At 41.4% G+C, this 13,296-nt stretch overlaps 1 long non-coding RNA gene across 1 annotated transcript; it reads left to right on the forward strand.

The window, feature by feature from the left end:
- The first annotated feature begins 1,548 nt into the window (after positions 1–1,548).
- Positions 1,549–7,518, forward strand: LOC148115416 (uncharacterized). The gene is made up of 2 exons (XR_015732503.1): positions 1,549–4,155; positions 5,324–7,518. It is a non-coding gene; the product is annotated as an uncharacterized LOC148115416 (long non-coding RNA).
- The last annotated feature ends 5,778 nt before the right edge of the window (positions 7,519–13,296 follow it).

Consider the following 13,296-nt stretch of genomic DNA (forward strand, 5'->3'; position numbering starts at 1 on the left):
GGCCATCGCCCCCTCCTCTCAGCCGCTTTGCACTCGGCGGGGAGCGGACAGCCCCATGGACGGCCGATCTGGATAAGGATGGCGAAGGAGAGCTGTGGTCTCTCCCCTCCCCACCTCCAACGGGGAGTGGGGTTCACAGGCGCCTCATTCCCGCGCGCTAGCGGGAAGCCGGGGGCTCCTGCTCCAACGGCGTAAAGGGCCGAAGGGAAGGGAAGGGCAGGAGAAGGCTGCTGCCTTTCGGGGGTTAAAGCAAGGGCCCGGCAGCGACGGGAGCATCGCGCCCCAGCTCCCGGGGACCGTGGGAGGGTCTCGGCAGGGTCGAGTTGGCCGCCTGGAAACTAAACCAAGCTAGCCAAGAAGCAACGCATCTAAAGCGGTGGTAACATTGGCAGCCGCCTTGCCAACGGCTCTTCTGCCGTGCTGAAATCGCAGCCAAGGCGGAGGAGGAGAAGATCCCGGGAAGTTAAGCAGCTGCTGGGTCCGGAGAAGCCGGCGGCACGCACTTCGCTACCTGGCCGAGGATCTTCAGCGGATACATCTCTCCTCCTTTCTCCGGACTAGCTGCTAGGCGGAGATCTGAGCAGCCGGGATGACCTCCGCAATTCTTTGAAGGCCAGTCCAGGGTTGGGGATGGGACTGAGCACAGGTTTGGTACTCTTGTCTCCAGGACCAGCTTCAGGCGGAGCTTTCTGGATTTCGGTGGAAGGATGGAAAGACTCAACAAGAGGTCGGTTCCAGGAAGCCAGCAGAAGCTGCCCTGCTGTTCCAGAGAGGAGTACGGTGGAAAGAGGTCCTCACCTGGCCGCGAACGGCTGGACAGACTGGCGGAAAGTCCTTCGCAAGCGTTCGTCTGTCACCTTCCCGGTGGGAGTCTCTCTCTCTCTCTCTCTCTCTCTCTCTCTTCCCGGCTGCTCTGGCGGCTGCCACACGTGGAGCTCTCGATTGTAGCTCAAACTTCTCCGAATGGCAAACACTCCCCCCCCCGCCAATCTCCGAACCCCGCCGGGCTGTTTAGCGACGTGCCCAGAAACCAATGAAAGCTTGAGAAAAAGCGAGAAGGGCGGATCTGCCTTTCTGAGGGGATTCGGAATGGAGGCGGGGACAGAACTAATAAGGACACGCCCCTTCGTCAGGTTCCGGAGTTTCTCCTTTTGCGGTTCAGAACGAAGGGAGGTTTCGTTACGGTTGAATGTCGCTTCTGTGGAGATCTCTGGATCTTCTTGTGCAGTGTCTCTCTCTCTCTCTCTCTCTCTCTCTCTCTCTCTCTCTCTCTCTCTCTCTCTCTCTCTCTCTCTCTCACACACACACACACACACACACACACACACACACACACACACACACTCTCTTCCCAGAGATGGGAAGGGGGTGTGGGTGACGGCTTGGGATAAAGCTGGCTCGGAGTCTGATGCTCAAACTGTTTAGAGAAGGTGGAGGGGAAGCAAAGCCTCTGGGTGGGGGGAGCTGCCTAATAGACTCGTGTGCGTGGAACCCTCTTTGAGGTTGACTAAATGCAGCGATGAGAAAAGAGTTTTTACTTCTGGTGGTTGCTGAGATGAGAATTCTTCGCTCCCCAGCTTGCCAGACAGGAATGCAATCTTGTTAAAATTACCCTGATCCACACACATCTAATAAAGGTCCTCCTTTAATGTTGGCCACTTGTGGGGACATACCGATAGTCAAGAGAAATTAAAGTCTACTGCCTTGAAATGAAGAAAAATAAAACCAGTGAGAAATGAACACAGCCAACAGGAATATTTAAACGAAGTGTACATCCTAGTTCCACAGCAAAGTAACCACAAATATTTAGAATCAAAGCCTTGCCCACAATCTCTAGAATGAATCTTTTTTTTTTCTTTTTTTAAAAATGTTTTTCCAGGTTAGGATTATACTTCGAGGCAGGAGTCCTGTCTGTCTCTTTTAACATTTTGTGTGGTACCAGATGCTGGTAAGTCAACAGGGAAAGCTTTTTGCATCTTGGCTAAAGGCCTATCATAGAACAGCCCAGCCAGAAAGACAAAATAGCAACGGGCACTTCAACACAGTTTGCACTGCAGATGGAAGCAGATGCTTGTGTAAACAGTGACAAAAAAACATCTCACACATTTTCCTCCAAAGCAATGTTGTTCTTCAAGCTGAAAATAAAATTTCATAAGTAAAAGGTAGTAGAATCATTTTGTTGTGGTTAAAAACCCTTAAGTGAATCTATACATATCCATAGATTTACATTTTGTTTCCACTTCTGGAGTGTTTTACAATGTAAGGTTCTCTCAGTCATATATTCAGATAGGTAGATGATAGATAGATAGATAGATAGATAGATAGATAGATAGATAGATAGATAGATAGATAGATAGACAGACAGACAGACAGATAGATAGACAGACAGATAGTAGAGAGATAGAGAGATAGAGAGATAGAGAGATAGAGATAGATATATTTTCACAAAGCAGTTCATTGTTGATTCCCTGCACATACCAGGATTTCATTCTTAATCTCTGCAACAGAGTAGCATTTATTAGAGCTGACACCATTTTCTTAATCTTTTCTCCAACAATCTTTTGCATAAATTGGTTGGATCCCAAGAAATTATAGGATTATATTTATAAAAACGTGTAAAAATACAGACAAATCATTGCACTTATGAGGCAGTTCCTAGACAGGCACGCTCATACACTCAGTCTTTAGATGTTTCTTATTTTTCCACTATTCATCTTGGAGACTGAATGATCTATTACATTTAACTGCATTTTAGATTCAGACTGATATTAAGTGTACCAAAGCCAACAAGAAGGTCACTTGAAATGGTTCTAATAATTTCTGGAATATTAGACAAATTATGTTTATGAAAATTTTTACTCAGATTCTCTCAGGCTTAACTTACAATTTAAATTTAGCAGGCTTTTTATCACCTTAAAAAATATCAAAGGATGACATACCTTCTACTCCTTTATTAAACAAGTCCAAAAGAGGCCCTGTCAAAGTCCAGCAGATGTTAGTGGGAGACTTAAGCATGTGCCTATAGCAGAGGTGGTATTCAGCAAGTTCTGACCAGTTCTGTAGAACCGGTAGCGGAAATTTTGAGTAGTTCGGAGAACCGGTAAATTCCACCTCTGACTGGCGCCACCCCCCTCTATTCTCTGCCTCTCGAGTTCCAGCTGATTGGGAGGAAATGGGAACTTTACAGTAACCTTCCCCTGGAGTGGGGTGGGAATGGCGATTTTACAGTATCCTTCCTCTGCCACACCCACCAAGCCACGCTCACCAAGCCATGCCATGCCCACCAAGCCACGCCCACAGAACTGGTAGTAATTTGAATTCCACCACTGGCCTATAGTCAAGATTGTAGAGATCTATCTCCTTACAACAGTGACAGCGAACCTTTTAGACATCGAGTGCCCAAACTGCGCACGTGCATGCCCAAACTGAAAGGTGCATGCATGTGCAAATGCACACATGCATGGACATGCAGACATGCACGGACTGTTCTGTCCCCGTCTCACACACGCACACAAAGAGACAGCTGGGGGTTAAATAAACTGGCAAACAACCAATTCTTTCGATAAGAGGATTGGCAGCAACCCAGTAGCTGCTTGCCAAGACTTTACTCATAAACAAAATACACACAGTTCAAGAATTGTCAAGTCCAGTCTGTAATTAAATCCAAGGCAGATGTTGTTTCCAAAGATGCAATGTGACTCGATGGTAGTTAGTTTTGTCCGTCACAGACTCTGAATGGCCACCTCACCCCCTTTTATACCCTGTGGGGTGTGGTCCAGTGACTCAGCTTAATCTCTGGCACGCCTCTTCTTCTGTTGCGCGCGCTTATCTCTGCGACACTGCTGAGGATCCAGCCAAGACTCATCTCCCTCATTACTGTCCACCTGTGGCTGCATGGATGTGCTTGGCCCCGGGCCTATCTCTTGACCTTCGGCGGACACCGAAGGCATTGCCAGAGAGGAGGGTCCTGGAGAGGGAGGCCTTGCCAACTCCTCTCCTTCACTCTCGGAGTCGTCTCCTGCCGATGACACAGGCTCAGGTAACGGAGCCACAACACGGACATGCATGAACGTGTGCATGTATGGACAGCAGAGACCTGAAGACCAGCTGGCCAGTGGGAGGCGGGGCATCCCAACAACAGCAGCATGGCAAGAGGTAAGATCTTTTTCTTTTGTGAGATTCTGTTTCGTTGTTTGCAGGGAAAGAGAAGCTCACGAAACAAACACCACAGAGATTTGACCTGGGGCGATGGCATGCATGCCAGCAAAGAGGGCTCTGGATGCCACCACTGGCACATGTGCCATAGGTTCACCATCATGGCCTTAGAAGAACATTTCATTGTTATCAGTTCCAGATACAAAGATCCAGAAGGAGCCCCCGATTATATTTTTCTCCAATGTAGTGCACTTCTCCATCCAAAATTCTGCATTCAACTTCAGATTCTCAATCTCAGTTTTCAGTTTCTCCACTACACCTCTCAAGTACCACCTCAGCTTCCAAATGGTCTCCTTGAAACAGGCCAGAAAGGGAAGTGATACAGTACTCTAAACCTTTTGGCAATCTTCCACTCCAATGCCGAAATAGTTCACACAATCATTAAATAGCATGTAGGACAAGGGTAGAATTCTCTGGGACATCCTCACCTCAGCCTGCAGCCCACAGGCCTATAAAGCCAAGAGAACCAGTGGTGAAATCCAATTTTTTTTACTACCAGTTCTGTGGACATGGCTTGGTGGGCATGGCAGGGGAAGGATACTGCAAAATCTCCATTCCCTCCCCACTCCTGGGGAAAGGATATTGCAAAATCTCCATTCCCACCTCACTCTGGGGCCAGCCAGAGGTGGTATTTGCCGGTTCTCTGAACTACTTAAAATTTCCACTACCAGTTCTCCGAACTGCTCAAAATTTCCGCTACCGGTTCTCCAGAAGAGAACACCCCAAAGTCAGGTCTGTCCTTTTCCCTGAAACTCTACTTCTTAGCCAAACTTGCTGGCCCCCCCCAAAAGAGGAAGGGACATTTTTATTTCCATTCAGCATCTGATATTAAAGTAGAATTTTCCTCTGACCTGCAAGTCTTTAAAATAGTCTCAGTTGTTGTCAAAAGAGGCTATTTGAATGCTTCATTGCTGCACAGGGAGCAATTTTTGAGAGGTTTCTTTCTTTCTTTTTTTTTTTTAAACTGCTCCGAAGGGAAAGGCAAAACATCCTTTCTCTGTCAAAGTGACTCTCAGCTCTGCAATATATCAGGATCAGAAGGGGCAGAAGTAGGGGCAAATCTTGCTGTATGTAATGCAACAATTAATTTATTCATTCTTTCCCCCAGAACATATTTTGTTTTTCAGGTTCTAACGAAACAGTTGCAAGCAACTTTTTAGCTTTTGCTCAAGTTTTGGCTATGGCTGAAATTGTGTTTGGAAATTCTCCAAAGCATCTGAAGGCAGGATAAGAAGCAATGGATGGAAACTAATCAAGGAGAGAACTAATCTATAACTAAGGAGAAATTTTCTGACAGAACAATTAAGTAGTGGAATGACTTTCCTCAGAAGTTGTGGGTGCTCCAACACTGGAGATTTTTAACCAAAGATTGGAGAACCATTTGTCTGAAATGGTATAGGGTTTTCTGCTTGAGCAGGGGGTTGGACTAGAAGACCTCCAAGGTCCCTTCCAACTCTGTTATTTTGCTATTCTGTTATTGTTATATGGGGCTTATTTTTTCTTATGCTACAGCTAAGAAATTCTTGTCAGAAACTTAGATCACCCAAACTCAGTAATGTTAAATTTGGGATTGCATATGTGTTCCTTTCCATTGGAATGAATGGAATGATTGGCTTTTGTGCATCTGCATGCATTTGTCTTAATTGTTTCATATCTGGAAACATTCTGCCTACCAGTTTATTGAACTTGCCATTTGTAGAAAATAGCCAATTGTGCTTCAGTGAAAAAAGAATCCAAAATGAGTTTTGTGGCTTGGTCCACATGCTTACCAGCATCCCAGAGCATTTTACATTGTTTTGCTTTTCTGCATTTGCCCTATGCCTCACCTTACTTAGACCCTTCAGTTCATGCAATCTTTCACAGGTATTGAGAAATTAAAGGTCCATGTTTCATGAAAGGCATACATGTGATTCTTTTTTCCCTGATGGTTTTATAAAGTCTGACCTTCCCTCTTCAGAATGTAAGAAAGTAAATATTGTTTTGTGATTTGTTTTTGAGTTGGATTTCTGCTTGGACTTAATGGAACAATAAAAATATAAAAATAAAATAATGTTTCAAATGCAAAAGAGAGAGATTTCAGTTCTGAAACAAGCCCTTTCAACTAAATAATAGTTTGGATGATCAAGGCTCTTGCCTGCAGCACTTATATGCTTTTTGAATTAAAATGCTGTTTTGGAAAAGTAAAGAGCTTAATTTGATCTGTACAGGAGTCTGAGAATTAAAATATTGTGTAAAATTAGCAAGATTCAGGCATAAACTATTTAAATACTTTTTTGGAAAATAAAATACTTCCAAGATAAGAAAGGCCATTCACAAGGATACTTAAATGAGAATTTGACAATGGAAATGATATGTTATAGGTAATAACTCTTGACTTCAATCCTCTACAACCCACCAGCCAAATCCCTAACTACTACTTCTACTACAAACTATAAATCCCAAACTACTATTTCCATAAACTATAAATATCTATAAATATCCTACACAGACCTATAACTATACTATCTGTTTCCTTCTTTCTCACCCTAAGGGCTTTACCCACATTCTTTGTCACATGTACAGGCTAAGAGGACATGACAAGGTTCTTGCATGTGGGAATAGTGGTTCCATAGTGGCAGTACTGAGTAGATGATATCACTCAATTATGCAGCTACCATGGTGACAATCTGGATGAGAACAAGATGCAAGGTCGGGGAATGGTCTTATGTCGTCCTCCAGAATCTGGAATTATTTGGAACACATTTTGTAGAGGGATGGTCAATTTAGAAACATGATTGTGTTGACCAGATCATGACAATTTAGCAAACGGGTGTGCTCTTAAAAACAACAGCACCCATGTCTGTCTGTTTGTCTGTCTGTCTGTATTCAATTTGAATGGCCACACATCTCATCTAAACGACTCTGGGTGGCTCATAGCAATTAAAACCAAAAAGCAAATAAAAATAAGTTAAAATAGATATATAGCAAATAAAACCATCATGTATACATATGTACCCTTGACATTGCTTGTCCAGAGTTGTTTCTTGTCTCTGGATCAAAATATCTCCTCCACCCCTGTTGTAGCCAACATTTAAGAGAAGGAATAGAAATCTCCCTCCATTTTCTTTTCTGATTTTGATTATGGTCATACAAACATTGAATCAGTAAGTTTGAAAGAACCAAGCTACATATTTGTTGCAGTTTTGAATGTTACCTGACCAGTTTGTTAGAAAGTTGATTTGAATTGTCAAGTTGAATCAGATTTGTCTGAATTAATTCTGCACACATGTAGAAATTAATGTTTTAAATTAAATTTTAATTAAATCAAATCAAATCACTTTCCCAAGTGAAATTATTATTTTTTTGTCATGGATTGCACCAGTGAAGCTAAAACCAATTTCGTTGTGTACATGATATACAATGACAATAAAGGCTATACTATTAAATCATGTAATAAAATTGCTGTTTCGAAATGAAACAATTTTAATCTGATTTTGCCTGATTCACAGAGACCTGCCATTTAGGCTCCTGGGTCTCATCAGTGAAGGATTGTCTTGAATGGGATTGTCCATCCCATTGTAGATGGAGGTCCAGCTTCTGCTTGTACATATCAATGAAAATAAGTTCACTCTCTCAATTTTTGAGTAGTTCTACTACTGAATTGCTCCTTCCTACTAGGATGGATTGGAATTCCCATTTCAACTAAAGGAGACCAGCAAGATGCCAAAGTTGGTAGCATTGAGAGTTGCCTAACACTAGCAGAACCATCTGAGAATATAATTTAAATCAAACCCAGACTGAAATTAATCTAGTTTAGGAACACACAATTTATTTCACTGTGAGTATTATACTTGTTTTTTTAGCAATTTGTAGAGACTACCAAATTTCCTAAAGTGAGAATGGTCAGGATAAATATTAATGAAAATGAAATAAATAGTATGAAAATCCTCACATGGATTTAGTAGTTTTAAAATTACAGTTTAAGAGCAGCTTTTGTAGAAACTTTGAGGATGATACTGAAGACTTGCTCAGAGGGCAAAATTTGTTGAGTTGTGGCCTCAGCTTGCTAATCTAGATAATTCATATACTATTTGGAGGCAAAATGCCCCCAAGAGTCAAAATATTAAACTTTGTATGGTATAGTGAGCTGTGGTGGCACAGTGGTTAGAATGCAATACTGTAGGCTACTTCTGCTGGCTGCTGGCTGCCTGCAATTTGGCAGTTCAAATCTCACCAGGCTCAAGGTTGACTCAGCCTTCCATCCTTCTGAGGTGGGTAAAATAAGGACCCAAATTGTTGTGGGCAATATGCTGATTCTGTATACTGCTTAGAGAGGGCTGTAAAGCACTATGAAGCAGTATATAAGTCTAAGTGCTATTGCTATTGCTCCAAAGAAGGCATTTGCCCCTATTCTTGACTTCTCAGATAATTTCTGGCACTTTTTATCAACTGGAAAGATCATGGGGCAAATTCACCTGTGGCTGTAGTCACTCACCTTTCCAAGATAATTCTTTTATAAATGTGCATTTTAATTGAAAGGCAAGCACTGATTAACACAGGCAATGCTGCATGTGAATTAAACTCATATTTCCATATTTGTATAACATATTCTTCTAATTATGGAATTCACTAATTATTTTGAGAATTTGGGATTTTCCCATGCAAAAATTCTATACTGCATGCTCTTGCACACTTCACTGCCTGACCCACTATTAACCCAATGGATTGCACAGCTACAAGTTGTTTTAAACTCTGTATGCAGTTCTATTAAACTGAACTATTTGTACTTGGGGGCCCCTTTATGAAAAATCAATGTACTGAATCTGTTTAACCCAAAGGCAGTTCATCATTTTGGCAGCTTTTTCCTCAAATGGAGGATACCAGTTTAGGCTCTGCATATGAGTTTGGAATATTTAGAAGAGCCAAATCCCTGGACGCCATAAAACGGAGGCAAAAATGAGATGTTCAATATATGGCACTCATTGCACTGATTATTTTGCTCAGAAAAGAGCCTTGTTACAGAAATGGTAAAGCACTGTGGTCCTTATTCCTTCCCCTACAGTGTCGGGATCTTTAGGCAAAAAAAAAAAAACTGTGCAAATGGTCTGGATACTTACCTATTCCTCTGGAAACTGCAAGGCTTGCTGACTCATTCTTGTAGTTAGTGATTCTTTAGAGGAATCTAGAGCAGTGTTTGTCAACCTGGGTAACTAAAATCTGGGTGGGATTCAATTCTCACCTCTCAGAATTCTGCAGCCAGCATTGCTGACTTGGGAATTCTGAAGGCTGAAATCCCCACAGCTTCTGGCTGCCAAGGTTTAGAAACACTGCCCTAAAGGTTAAAAGTGAAACTTGGTGAGGGGGCACTTAGGCTAAGACTTCCTTACAACCAATTACAAGGTTAAAAGCCAAAGGCAGTCACCTCTATTTGAAAAAAAAGAATCAGAAGAAAATATGGGATTGTTTTCATGCAGCAGTAAAAAGGGAAAGAAACTGAAATTACAGGGGGGAAGGGGAGATTGATCAGCAAGAGGCTATCTGACCCGTTAATGTTTATGCAACAAAAGCTCCTTTGCTGTTCAGATTAAATGGGAACAACAGCAACAAATCCAAAGGCCACACAAGCAGGAGTGAAATCCAGCAGGTTCTAACAGATAGCAGAAATTTTGAGTAGTTCGGAGAACCGGCAAATACCACCTCTAGCTGGCCCCAGAGTGGGGTGGGAATGGAGATTTTGCAATATCTTCCCCTGCCATGCCCACAGAACTGATAGTAAAAAAAATTGGATTTCACCACTGCACACGAGTACACAAAAGTCTACAGCAAAGGAGTCAGTGAAGATTCATATCCACCGTTTACAATGGGCAGTTTCCTATAAAAAAAAATAAAAAAAAAAGGTTCCAAACCTCATCACCAAATATACCCGAGAGGTTCTCTGGTGTTATTTTTAGCACGTGTGAGAAGGTTCTATAGGTGAAACAAAACTTGAAGAGACACCTTTGGAAACTGACTGTATAATGTAGCCAATTTGTTAATTAATAAATGATGGGTGACCTTGCTAAAATCTCTCCTTCTGTGAAAAGATTAAATCACTCTAATAGTGCTTCTTCCAATCTAAAATAAGAGAGTTGGTTTTGTTCTGGGTTGGACAAGCTCTATGCTAGAGCTTCCGTTCTGAAAAAAAATATTTGGTACAATTGGCAGATTGTACTATCTGTAGACATTAAAACAATGGAAGTAGGGGAAGCATTTAAGAGGACTGATCAGTTGTCGCATGGAGAAATATTATCAGAACCCTGTTTCACAGCTACTTAACTTCTACCATTGCAGAGTCCAAATTTAGGAATCCAAAATAAGCTTGTTATAACAAGGTAAAGATGAAGGGATTGATTTATATATGCTAGAAATAAAAATTCTCCTAATTTAAACCAGATACATTTATATGCTGCCCATCTCACTCTTAAAAAGTGACTCTGGGCAGCTTCTTGATGATTAGATAAACTGGCTGATTAGACTAGACTAAATGATGCTAGTCTAGTCATTACATATAACTAAAGTTCTATGATTTTGTGAAAGCGATGAAGGATGACAAAGAATAGCAAGATAAAAAGAGCTGTGATTTTTCAGTTTCACTTACAGTCTGCTAATCCCTTGCAATCATGTCATTTAGATCAGGGGTCTCCAACCTTGGCAACTTTAAAACTTGTGTAATTCAACTCCCAGAATTCCTCAGCTGGCTTGGTTGGAGACCCCTGACCCCTAGGCATCTAGGTTCTGCAAACCCGTTTCCTCTGACTGATCTTCAGCATCCTTAACTGCTCTCATCACACTACATAATACACCAACACAAACACATCGAAGGGTAGGATTAAAATGGATAGGCAGGTGGGAATGCTGCTAGCATGACAAAAAGACAGAAGAGGGTGAACACAATTAAATTATTAATTTTTCATGCAGTAAAATCAAAATATATGATACTTGATGACTGATTGTTAAGATGGGAAAACACTACATAAATTAGTATTTCTGAAAGTCTATTGATTTAAAACAAAAGAAAAAACCGCAGGAAGGGAGAAAAATAAGCCAACAAGGAAGTTTAGATAAATAAACCAATTCAAGGAGTTTAAAAAAAAAAACAGTAGCAAGATTTCAGGCACCATTGCATACAGAAACCACCAGGGCCGGATTTTCCTATAGGCTAACTAGACTTCAGCCTAGGGCCTCAAGATCAAGAGGGGCCTACATTCAAATTATTAGCAAAATTAAAATTACACTTTCACTATAGGTGAAAGGACCTCATAAGTGGAATAGCCTAGGACAGCGGTTCTCAACCTGGGGGTCGCGACCCCTTTGGGGGTCGAACGGCCATTTCCCAGGGGTCGCCAAAGCCCTCTCTCGCCCCCCCCCCACGTCTTCACTCACCCTCACCCTCTGCCGGATCGCCCGGTCGCCGTTCGCTTACCCCGCCCACTCCCAATCTATTGCTGCCTCCGGAGTCCCCGCTGATGGCTAGAGGAGAAAAAAACTTTAAATTCTTGCCGCGGGGCTTCAAAGAGCCACCCTACTCTCAGCTGTTTTGCGGAGGGCTCTGTTGCTAGCTAGCTGCAAAGAGGTAAATTCCTGGAGCAGATTTCCCCCCCCCCTAGCTATGCTGAGAAAGGGAAATTGAAAGTAAGCAGGATCTTGGCTGCAACGACAAAATGAGGCAGAGAGATTTCTTTTTCCTCACCAAAAAAGGTAGGTGCAAACTGCAAACAATGGGAAATTTAGGGCAAAAGAGGAGGTTCAAGATTTTAAAACACAAAAGAAAAAAAGCTCTATTTAACTAGGGAATTGTAATAATTGAGATACTATTAATTGTATATTGTGTTGAAAGCAGAAATGGTTAAATTGTGGTTTGGAGGAATATATGGGGGAAATTATTTGGTTTATTATTATTGGTAAATATAATTAATTGATTTGTAAGAAATTGGATTGCATGGAAATAATTGGAATATTCATGTTCATATTGATTAATATACAAAAAAGGTAGCTATATAACTACTTGATTTATATTAAAATGTTGAATTTGTATTAAACAACTGTATTACATAATTAACCAATGTGAGGATGGATATAAAAATAGATGACAATGGGAAGGGGTATAATATAGAATAGAAGGGAAAAATTGAATTTGATTAAGATTAGAGATGAGGATGAAGGGTAATATTGGTTTTTTAAAAAATAGATGAGGAATAAATATGGTAAAAAGGAAATATAAAAATTGTAAATTTAATTGAAATGACTAAATACTGTGTTGGAAGAAATATCCTTCTGGGTTCTGCTCCAAGTGGGGAAAAAGACACTGGAAACATGGAGACTGCTTGGAAAGATGGTTTAATGGTGGACAGGATCACATGGCTTGATGGGGCCCATTGTGTTAGTTTCTGTTGCTATTGTGTTGCAAATGTCCTTTGACAAAGGATTGACTTTCTGCCTCTGGCCCATTAACAAAGGGTGGGGGGCAGGAAGGTGGGAGTTGCTTTGTCTGTAAAATATGCTTCTCCATTTCTCATCCAGGTAGGGAAATATAATATTCTGCCTTTTTAATATTTCCCAAAATATTTCATTCTTCTAGGAAAGGGGTGGGTGCTAACCTCCTACAACTGTTTAAATTTATGAACCGGCCAAATACTCTGTTCAAAGAAAATACGTTGTATGTTTGTATGTGTGTTTCTAATTATTGCTATTTATTGCTATTTGTTCTCTTTTATTCTTTAAAGTTTAACAATTCATTCTTTATCTTAATATCTTAATATTTGTTTGGGCTTTCTTCCCTTTCATCTTTTTTATTGTACAGCAATCTTTCTCCTCAAACCTACCACCTCTCTCTTTTCTTTTCTTCTTACTTTCTCTTCCTCCCCTTCTTCTTCTCCTCCCTACTTCCTCTTCCTTTCTCCTTCTCCTCCTCTCTTCCTCCCTCTCTTACCCTCACTCCTACTCTAATTTCCCTTCCCTTCCTTCATCCCTCTCTATTGCTGTATCCTTTTATGCATATGGACTACTCAAAGGGCTGAAAAAGTTATTTTTGACTGGTCCTCGCACTTTTGACCAGTCCTCGAA

The sequence above is a fragment of the Pantherophis guttatus genome, chromosome 2, assembly GCF_059756535.1.
Source record: "Pantherophis guttatus breed Tessera chromosome 2, ASM5975653v1, whole genome shotgun sequence".
In the NCBI taxonomy this organism is placed as follows: Eukaryota; Metazoa; Chordata; class Lepidosauria; order Squamata; family Colubridae; genus Pantherophis; species Pantherophis guttatus.